Source organism: Bos taurus, chromosome 7 (genome assembly GCF_002263795.3).
Source record: "Bos taurus isolate L1 Dominette 01449 registration number 42190680 breed Hereford chromosome 7, ARS-UCD2.0, whole genome shotgun sequence".
NCBI lineage: Eukaryota > Metazoa > Chordata > Mammalia > Artiodactyla > Bovidae > Bos > Bos taurus.
The window spans coordinates 8,545,691-8,554,461 of record NC_037334.1 but is presented as its reverse complement, the minus strand read 5'-3'; the positions used below and the strand labels follow the sequence as shown (position 1 = coordinate 8,554,461).

General features: G+C 39.8%; 1 pseudogene; it reads right to left on the bottom strand.

Moving 5' to 3' along the window:
• On the bottom strand, window positions 7,407–8,362 carry OR7A150P (olfactory receptor family 7 subfamily A member 150, pseudogene; annotated as a pseudogene).

Sequence of the window (8,771 nt, the reverse complement as noted above, 5' to 3'; positions counted from 1 at the left end):
GGGGTGGAGGTGACTACCAGGAAAAAGGAAAATAATGACAATTTTAACTCATACTGCTATAATTCACATAGATGAAAGACCACAATTTCAATTTCTATCTCAAGAATTTGATATTAGTATTTTATTTACAGATAAGTTCTCTTTGAGTGTATGTGTATATGTTTAACATCTTCAGTCATGTCCAACTCTCTCCAATTCCAAGGACCATAGCATGCCAGCCTCCACTGTCCATGGAATTTCCCAGGAAAGAGTTCTGGAGTGGGTTGCCATCCCCTCCTCCAGGTGATCCTCCCAAACCAGGGATTGAATCTGAGTCTCTTGAAGGGCTATTCCATTGCAGGTGAATTCTAAACATCTGAGTCACTGTAGAAGCCCCTTTGAGGGTATGCTTCATTTCATTTCTGACTAGGAATTTTTGCCCCATTCTCATCACATTTGCTAAGAGGTCATATATTCTAGAATTTAAAGGTGATATTCCTTCACTCACTTGAGAAATACATATTTTGTGCTGACCCAGTAGAAAGTGCTGAAAAATAAACCTCTTGCAATCCAAGAACACTGAATGAGTATATTCAAATAAAATACTATAGAATATGTTAGATGTGACAGATGCTATGAAGAAAACAAAACCAGGTATAAAAGAGAGTGGTAGGAGCTGTTATTTTGTTCTGAATGTTCAGTAAGTCCAGCAAACTAGGTGATGTTTTAACAGATTCCTAAAGAAGGAGAGACAAGGAGCTGGTGTGATGTCAGAAGTGTGTGCCTGGAAGAGGGAGATGCCAGTGCTAAGGACCTGAGGAAGCTGCTTGTTCCACATGTTCAAGTGCAAACAAGGAAGCCAGTGGGGCAGAGGGATAAGCAGGAGGGGGAATGATTAGAGATGGTGTCAGGGATGCTGAAGAACAAGATGGCCTCCTTCTACAGCTGAACCTTCAGTCCACAGAAAATCCCTCCCTCCATGTGTTTCCTTGCACATTATCAGTTTAGCTATAAAACCATCCTGTGAATTAAAAAAGATTCCCTTCTAAGTTCCATCTGTTGACTTAATTTTGACATGTGTATATAAGTCATTTAGCATATGAATCCAGGTGCCTCTGCTTTAAGACCTGTTCTCCATTTCAAGGCACAAGTGTGCATGCACACGCATGCACACACACACACACACAGACAAATATACCATGTTCTTCTCGGTTGTGTCACTACTATGCATTGGTCACCCAGATTCACTCTCTTTATGTCATGAATGCTTACAGCTCATCTAGTCAGAATTATATATTCTCCAAAAAATATATAATTTTTCCCTGAAATTCCCAGTTTGTAAACTTCTCATGGAACAGAAAATTGGGGTTCACTTTTGGTATAGCCAATTTCTGCTTGGTATTTAGAAAAGAATGAAAAGTACGAGAGTGAAAGAAAGAGAGAGAAATGAAATGGGCATACAGACATTAAGGGAAAATAATATCCAATATACTCAAATGACCCCTGAGACAATGCAATAAAGAAAAGTTTCCTTGCTTCATCAACATTCCACCTCCAGTGACATCTCTTTGATGCACAGAAAAAAAAAAAAGAAATGAACAAAAATACCTTTTGTTCAAGGATGTAAATAACGATACAGTTATGACATGGAACATCTTACAGTTTGAATATCCCAAGATGAAAAGAAACAATTGGAATATAAACTACCAATTAAATATCAGAAACACAAAAAATACAACAGAAGTTAGATATGTATTATATGAGGCATATGAAACAGTAGAAGACTTCCTTTCTAATGGACTTTCCCTATTTGTTTCCTCCTGTTCATAAATAAGATCCTTATACTTGCTTTCTTGGAGAAGGTAATGGCACCCCACTCCAGTACTCTTGCCTGGAAAATCCCATGGATGGAGGAGCCTGGTGGGCTGCAGTCCATGGGGTCGCTAAGAGTTGGACACGACTGAACGACTTCACGTTCACTTTTCACTTTCATGCATTGGTGAAGGAAATGGCAACCCACTCCAGTGTTCTTGCCTGGAGAATCCCAGGGACGGGGGAGCCTGGTGGGCTGCCATCTATGGGGTCGCACAGAGTCGGACACGACTAAAGTGACTTAGCAGCAGCAGCATACTTAATTTCTACTTTTACTGGAAGTATTTTATACCTCCTATTCCTTCTAACTGGATTTCCCTGGTGGCTCAGAAAGTAAAAAATCTGCTTGTCAATACAGGAGACATAGGTCATATCCCTGGCTCAGAAAGATCCCCTGAAGAAAACAATGACAACCCACTCCAGCATTCTTGCCTGGGAAATCCCACTGACAGAGGATCCAGGTGGGCTACAGTCTATGGGGTCACAAAAGTTGGAGTAACTTAGCAACTAAACCATCATCATTCCTTCTGAGTTTCCACTATTACCATTTAATTGTCAACCTTGATGCTTATATTTTCAAGTGTAAGGTTCACTTTCATTTTAGACCATACATAAGTACATTAATATTAGGAAAACCAGGAAACAACTAAAATGACCTGTGGCCTCTGGGCTATGAAAGATTGGTCCTCAGGTGACCTCAACTACACACTCCTGGTTTCCATCCTCTCTAATGCTGCCCTGCAGTGTCTGTGGAGCTCTCAGACTCACCTGCCTACAGATTTTATCACTTCTTCCCTGTAGAAGTCAAAATTCCTCCCTAAATGATTACTGATGCAGACAGAATTTTGTCCCCAAATATGAAAACAGGAAGTGATAAAATCAAGCACTGGCTCCCAGACAGATGTAGAACTTCAAAAACAAGAACCAGGTCCTCCCCAACCAAAGTGGCACAGGCTAAGGGACTGCAGCAGAGGAGATATTTACAGCTTCCTGTGTTAGCTCATTAGGCATGTTTCCTTTGGTTACTCCAACCTCTAACTACATGATTTCCCTTGGGGACACTTCTGGACAGAATGGATTTTTTTCTGTCTGATTCACTGTTCCTAAGACACTATATTATAAGTTAGGTGAATTCATTTTTTATCACTCTTTCCCCTTTAATTCTCTTGCTTCCAAAGCCCTAAGATTCCCAGCATGTCATCACGTCTCTGAGTAAAAAATTTTCTTAAACTGTAACACTGAGGATTTGTCTTGATTTGGTCCCTCTGATCTTTAATGCTTTGATTTGTGGCAGGGACAGAACCACTGAAATTTCTAAAATTTACTATTTTCATCTTCAAAAATGGGGATAACTTTGCTACTGCTACTGCTAAGTCACTTCAGTCGTGTCCAACTCTGTGCAACCCCAGAGACGGCAGCCCACCAGGCTCCCCCATCCCTGGGATTCTCCAGGCAAGAACACTGGAGTGGGTTGCCATTGCCTTCTCCAATGCATGAAAGTGAAAAGTGAAAGTGAATTTGCTCAGTCGTGTCCGACCCTCAGCAACACAATGGACTGCAGCCTACCAGGCTCCTCCACCCATGGGATTTTCCAGGCAAGAGTACTGGAGTGGGGTGCCATTGCCTTTGCTAGTTTATAATAAAACCATGGTTAATATACTTCATGGAGTCACAATAGTTTCTCCAAGCCAATTAGAAATTTCCAAGTTATATCAGAAGTCAAGAGCTATCCTTTAATCCCTCATTACCAAATCTGTGTACTTGCAAGAGAGATATTTATATGTTGATATGCACCATAAACTATCTTAGTGTATTATATGTGTGTCTGTGCTGTGCTCAGTCACATCTGAGTCTTTGTGACCCCATGGCTGTAGCCCACCCGGCTCCTCTGTCCATAGGATTTCCTAATCAAGAATACTGGAGTGGGTTGCCATTCCATTCCCCCAGGATCTTCCCAACCCGGGGATCAAACCCAAATGCCCTGCATTGCAGGCAGATGCAACAGGTGGATCAGGCAGTAAAAAATCTGCCTGCAATGCAATATATATAGATAGATAGATAGATATAGATAGATAGATATAGTTATATAGTGTGCTTGTGTATGTATGTGTGTGTGCCCCAGGCTAAGGTTAGTGGATACTTGGTCACCTGGCTGTGAGTCACAGCAGAGGCTCAGATATGAAGCAGTGTTTAACCAGGGCCACAGCACATATCACTGGTGCTTACATGGGGTTCACATCAGAAGCAACACCAATCACTAATGACAGCTTGATGCTACAGCCCACACCCTTATCCATGCCAGAAGTCCATGCATGTCTCAAGTCCCTTGTTTTGCAGCCCCATACCATGGCAAATACAGCAGCCCTCCTGTAGGGACAAAAGAGTTCCAGACCCAAAGATGCTTCTGAGCAGGGGATGGTCACCCATTGATGGTGCTTACACAGGCAGCACATCAGAGGCAGTGTGCATCTCAAGCCCTGCCCAGGCCAACAGGGTCCTTGTCCCACCCTATCTAGAGTGCCACACACTAGCACTTCTTGATCCAGCACTGCTCCCCTCTGGGTCAACAGTGCTGGTACAGGAGTGGGGAAGCACACACTTAGGGGGAACAATGTCAGCTCATATGTGACCCTCAGGGCTTCTGCTCTAGCAACTTGGGACCTGCCTCCCCTCCATTAGGCCAGTAATGGCCACTAAGCTACAGGAAGCCATATCTCATACCTGGCTTAAGCCCTAAACCCTCCATACCTCACATCCAGATGATTGCAACCAGTACACCCTAAATAAATGTTTGAATTGTGATAACATCAGATCCAGCTCTTCCAACAAAGCCAATGGGGACACATATATGACTGTTCCAACAGAAAGACACCACTTCAAGACTGCAAGAGTTAACTGTGGCACACAATTTCAGATAGACAGACAAAGATAGAGAAAAGGAAAAGACAGAGAAATTTATCCCAACTGAAAGAGCAACAGATCATGCCTTAAAAAACAGCTAATGAAAGAGAAACAATGTAACAGATTTGGAATTCAATGCATGAGTAAAGATGATATAAAACTCCATTTTCTCAAGCTAAAATGATTCATGGACTCTTCCAAAAGAAGTTTTACTTTCAGTATTCACCCTGTGCATTTTATTAATAAGTGGAAGACCATAAAATATTTAATTCATATTGTTGTATGGCAAAACCAATGCAATATTGTAAATAAATTAACCTCCAATTAAAATAAATAAATTTATATTTAAAAAAATATTTAATTCTGTTAAAAGACTTATGAGCACAGTGTTAATTTTAACAGGGAATTATAAAATAAAAACTAGTTAGAACTGAACACTACAATAAATGAAATGAACAACAATTAGAAGTAATTAATAGTATAGCAGGTGATACAGAAGAATGCATGTTAACTGAAATATAGAATCATAGAGATGACTCAGTCAGAAAAGAAAAAAACAAATGAAAAATGAGAATAGCTTGAGGGATGTTTGATTATATTAAGAACATCAACACTGGCATAATTGGAGTGTCCAGGAAGGAAATGATAAAAAGAGAAGGTACTCAAAATGTATTTGATAAACTTGTGGCTGAAAACTTTCCAAACCTGAATCAAAAAGCAAATTCAGTTACCAGAAGCAAAAAGCATCTCCCCAAAATGACAGCAACAAGACCTACACCAAGATGCAGCAACTTAAACCAAGAAGTTAAAGATATGCGTTTCTAAAGGCAGCAGAACTAAAACAGTGTCATACAAGATGAAAACATAGAAGTTTATCAGTTGATTTCTTTTTTTTTCCCAGAAACTTTGCATGATAGAACAGAGAGGCATGCTATGTTTAAAGTGCTGCGAGGGAAAAACCTTCAAACTAGGGCATTTTACCCAGCAAGATTATCATTTAGAATTGAAGGAGAGATAAAGAACTTTTCAGACAAGCAAAGACTAATAGAATTTATCAATTCTAAACCTACTCTACATGGGAATTATATAGTACCTTCTCTAAGAAGGAAAGGAAAAGGCATAACAAGTGGTAAGAAACTATAAGAAAAAGAAAATCCTGCTAGTGAAGGCAAACATGTAGAAAGGCTGAGGATCAAATCACTTAAGCTATTATGAAAAGTTAATAGACAAAAAAATTCTAAAATCAAATATAGCTATTTTAAGAATGAAAGGATAAATAGGGAGGGGTCAAATATGGCTTCAAAGACACAAAATTAGGGCAGGAAGTTAAAATGTAGTGCTATTGGTATGTAAACAAACTTAAAAGGCAACTTGTTTTTAAACATAGATCATCCTATGAAGACACTTTGTTTACCATACATCAAAAATCTACACTAGATAAGTAAAAACTAAAGAGAAAGTAACACAAGCATATCACTAAATAAAATCATCAAATCATAAGAGAAGAAACACAAAGAAAAAAGAAAAACAAAGAACTATACAATCAGAAAACAAGTTAACAAATGGGCAATAAGTAATACCTACCAAAATCCTCTTTAAAGCAGCCAGTAGATTAAATGCTCTCCTAAAGAGCCAGCTTAAAACCACATATTAGAAAAAACTAACATCATGACACCCAGCCACATGACAAGTAGAAGGGGAAAAGGTGGAAGCAGTGACAGATTCCTCTTCTTAATCTCCAAAATCACTGTGGACGGTGACTGCAGCCACGGATTCAGAAGATGATTGCTTCTTGGCAGGAAATCGATGGCAAACCTAGACAGTGTGTTGAAAAGCAGAGACATTACTCTGCCAACAAAGGTGTTTATAGTCAAGGCTATGGTGTTCCCAGTGGTCACATATGGTTGTGAAAGCCAGGCCATAGAGAAGGCAGAGTGTGGAATAATTGATGCCTTCAAATTGTGCTGCTGGAGAAGACTCCTGATAGTCCCTTGATCTATCTAACTCTGGTCACTAACTCTGATCTCCCAGCAAGGAGATAAAACCAGTCAGTCTTAAGGGACATCAACCCTGAATATTCACTGGAAAGACTGATGCTGAAGCTGAAGTTCCAGTATTTTGGTCACCTGACGCAAACAGATGACTCATTGGAAAAGTCTGCTGCTGGAAAAGATTGAGGGCAGAAGGAGAAGAGGGCATCAGAGGATGAGATGGCTGAACGGCATCACCAGGGCAATGAACATGAACTTCGGCAAGCTCTGGGAGATGGTGAGGGACAGGCAGGCCTGGCGTGCTGCAATCCATGGGGTCACAAAGGGTTCGACATGACTGGGCAACTGAACAACAACAGACGAAATGCTTTAATAAAAAACTTTACTCCTAATAAATTCTTCATAAATTTATGATACTACTTCAAAAAAATGGAATTTCCAAACATTTTTGATCCAAAGGTAGGAAAATGGTGGAGTAGGAAAAAAATTTTAAATGTCTATATATAAGACTAAGGATAAAGCTTAATAAGAGAGTTCCTAAAATTGTATAAAGATGCTGAATTCAAAGAAGAAAAGAAAAATGGAAATCCGAGGAAATAAGTGCAAGGAGCAAATTTTATTTCACTATGATCAAAGAACAACTTCTGATTCTAATTCTTTGAGTTATACAATCCAGAGCACTAATATAATTGGCCTTTTAACCGAGGCATCAAATATAATCTCTTTAGAGCCTCTTTTATATCTTGGTTTCTCAGACTGTAGATGAAAGGGTTCAACATGGGTGTGACCACAGTGTACATCACCGAGGCGATTGTACTTGAATGTGAGGTGTGGGTAGCAGCAGATCTAAGGAACACTCCTAAGGCTGTAAAATAAAATAGGGAGACAACCAAGAGGTGGGACACACAGAAAATACTTTATTCGTCCCCTGAGCTGATGAGATTTTACATGTGCAGGAAACTATTTTAGAATAAGAGTAAAGGATACCAGCAAAAGGACCACCACCCATCAGGACAGCTGCAAAACTCATCACTATGTTATTAAGAATGTTGTCAAAACTGGCAAGTGGTACCACCTGACTGAGTTCACAGAAAAAGTAAGGGATTTGCACGACTGTGCAGAAGGACAATTGAACACCATTAACCTGTGTAGCAAGGAAAACAAGGCAATCAGCACCCAGGATATCAGAACCAGCAGTCCACAGAGACAGGGGCTCATGATGACCGTGAAATGCAAGGGTGGCAGATGATCACATAACAACCATAGGCCATCACTGTCAGGATAATGTCATCTAATTCCACAAAGAGAATGTAAAAATACATCTGGATGATATAGCCTTGGATTATGACATTGCTCTGGGTCTGAATATTCTGCAGCATCTTTGGAATGGTGGTGGAAGTGAAGCAGATGTCTACAAAGGACAGGCTTGAGAGGAAGAAGTACATGGATTTGTGGATATGGGAGTCAGAGTTAGTGACCAGAATAATGAGCAGGTTTCCAAACACAGCAATCAAGTACATGGAGAGGAAAAGCCCAAAGATGAGGGGCTGCAATTCTGGATCGTCTGAGAATCCCAGAAGAAAAAATTCAGAAAATTGTGTATTATTACTTGGTTCCATGTGGTAGAGGTGACTACCAAGAAAAATGAAAATAACATGATTAATTTTCATACAAATTGGCATAACTCTCATAGATGAAATAGTAAATTTTTTATTTTGCTGTCAATAAAATATTTTTGTTTAGAAAAGTTCTGTTTCATCTCTACTTAGGCATTTTTGCCCCACTCTCAGCATATTCCCAAAGAAATATGCATTCTACAGTTGTAATGAGAAATACTTTAATACATTTGAAGAATATATATTGAGTGTCAACCATGTTCAAAACACATATTTCTGTTTAATCACTAAGCCATGTCTGACACTTTTGAGACTGCCCCCACCCCCACCCCCAGACTATAGCTGGCCAGGCTCCTCTGTCCAAGGGATTTCCCAGGCAAGAATACTGGAGTGGGTTGCCATTTCCTTCTCC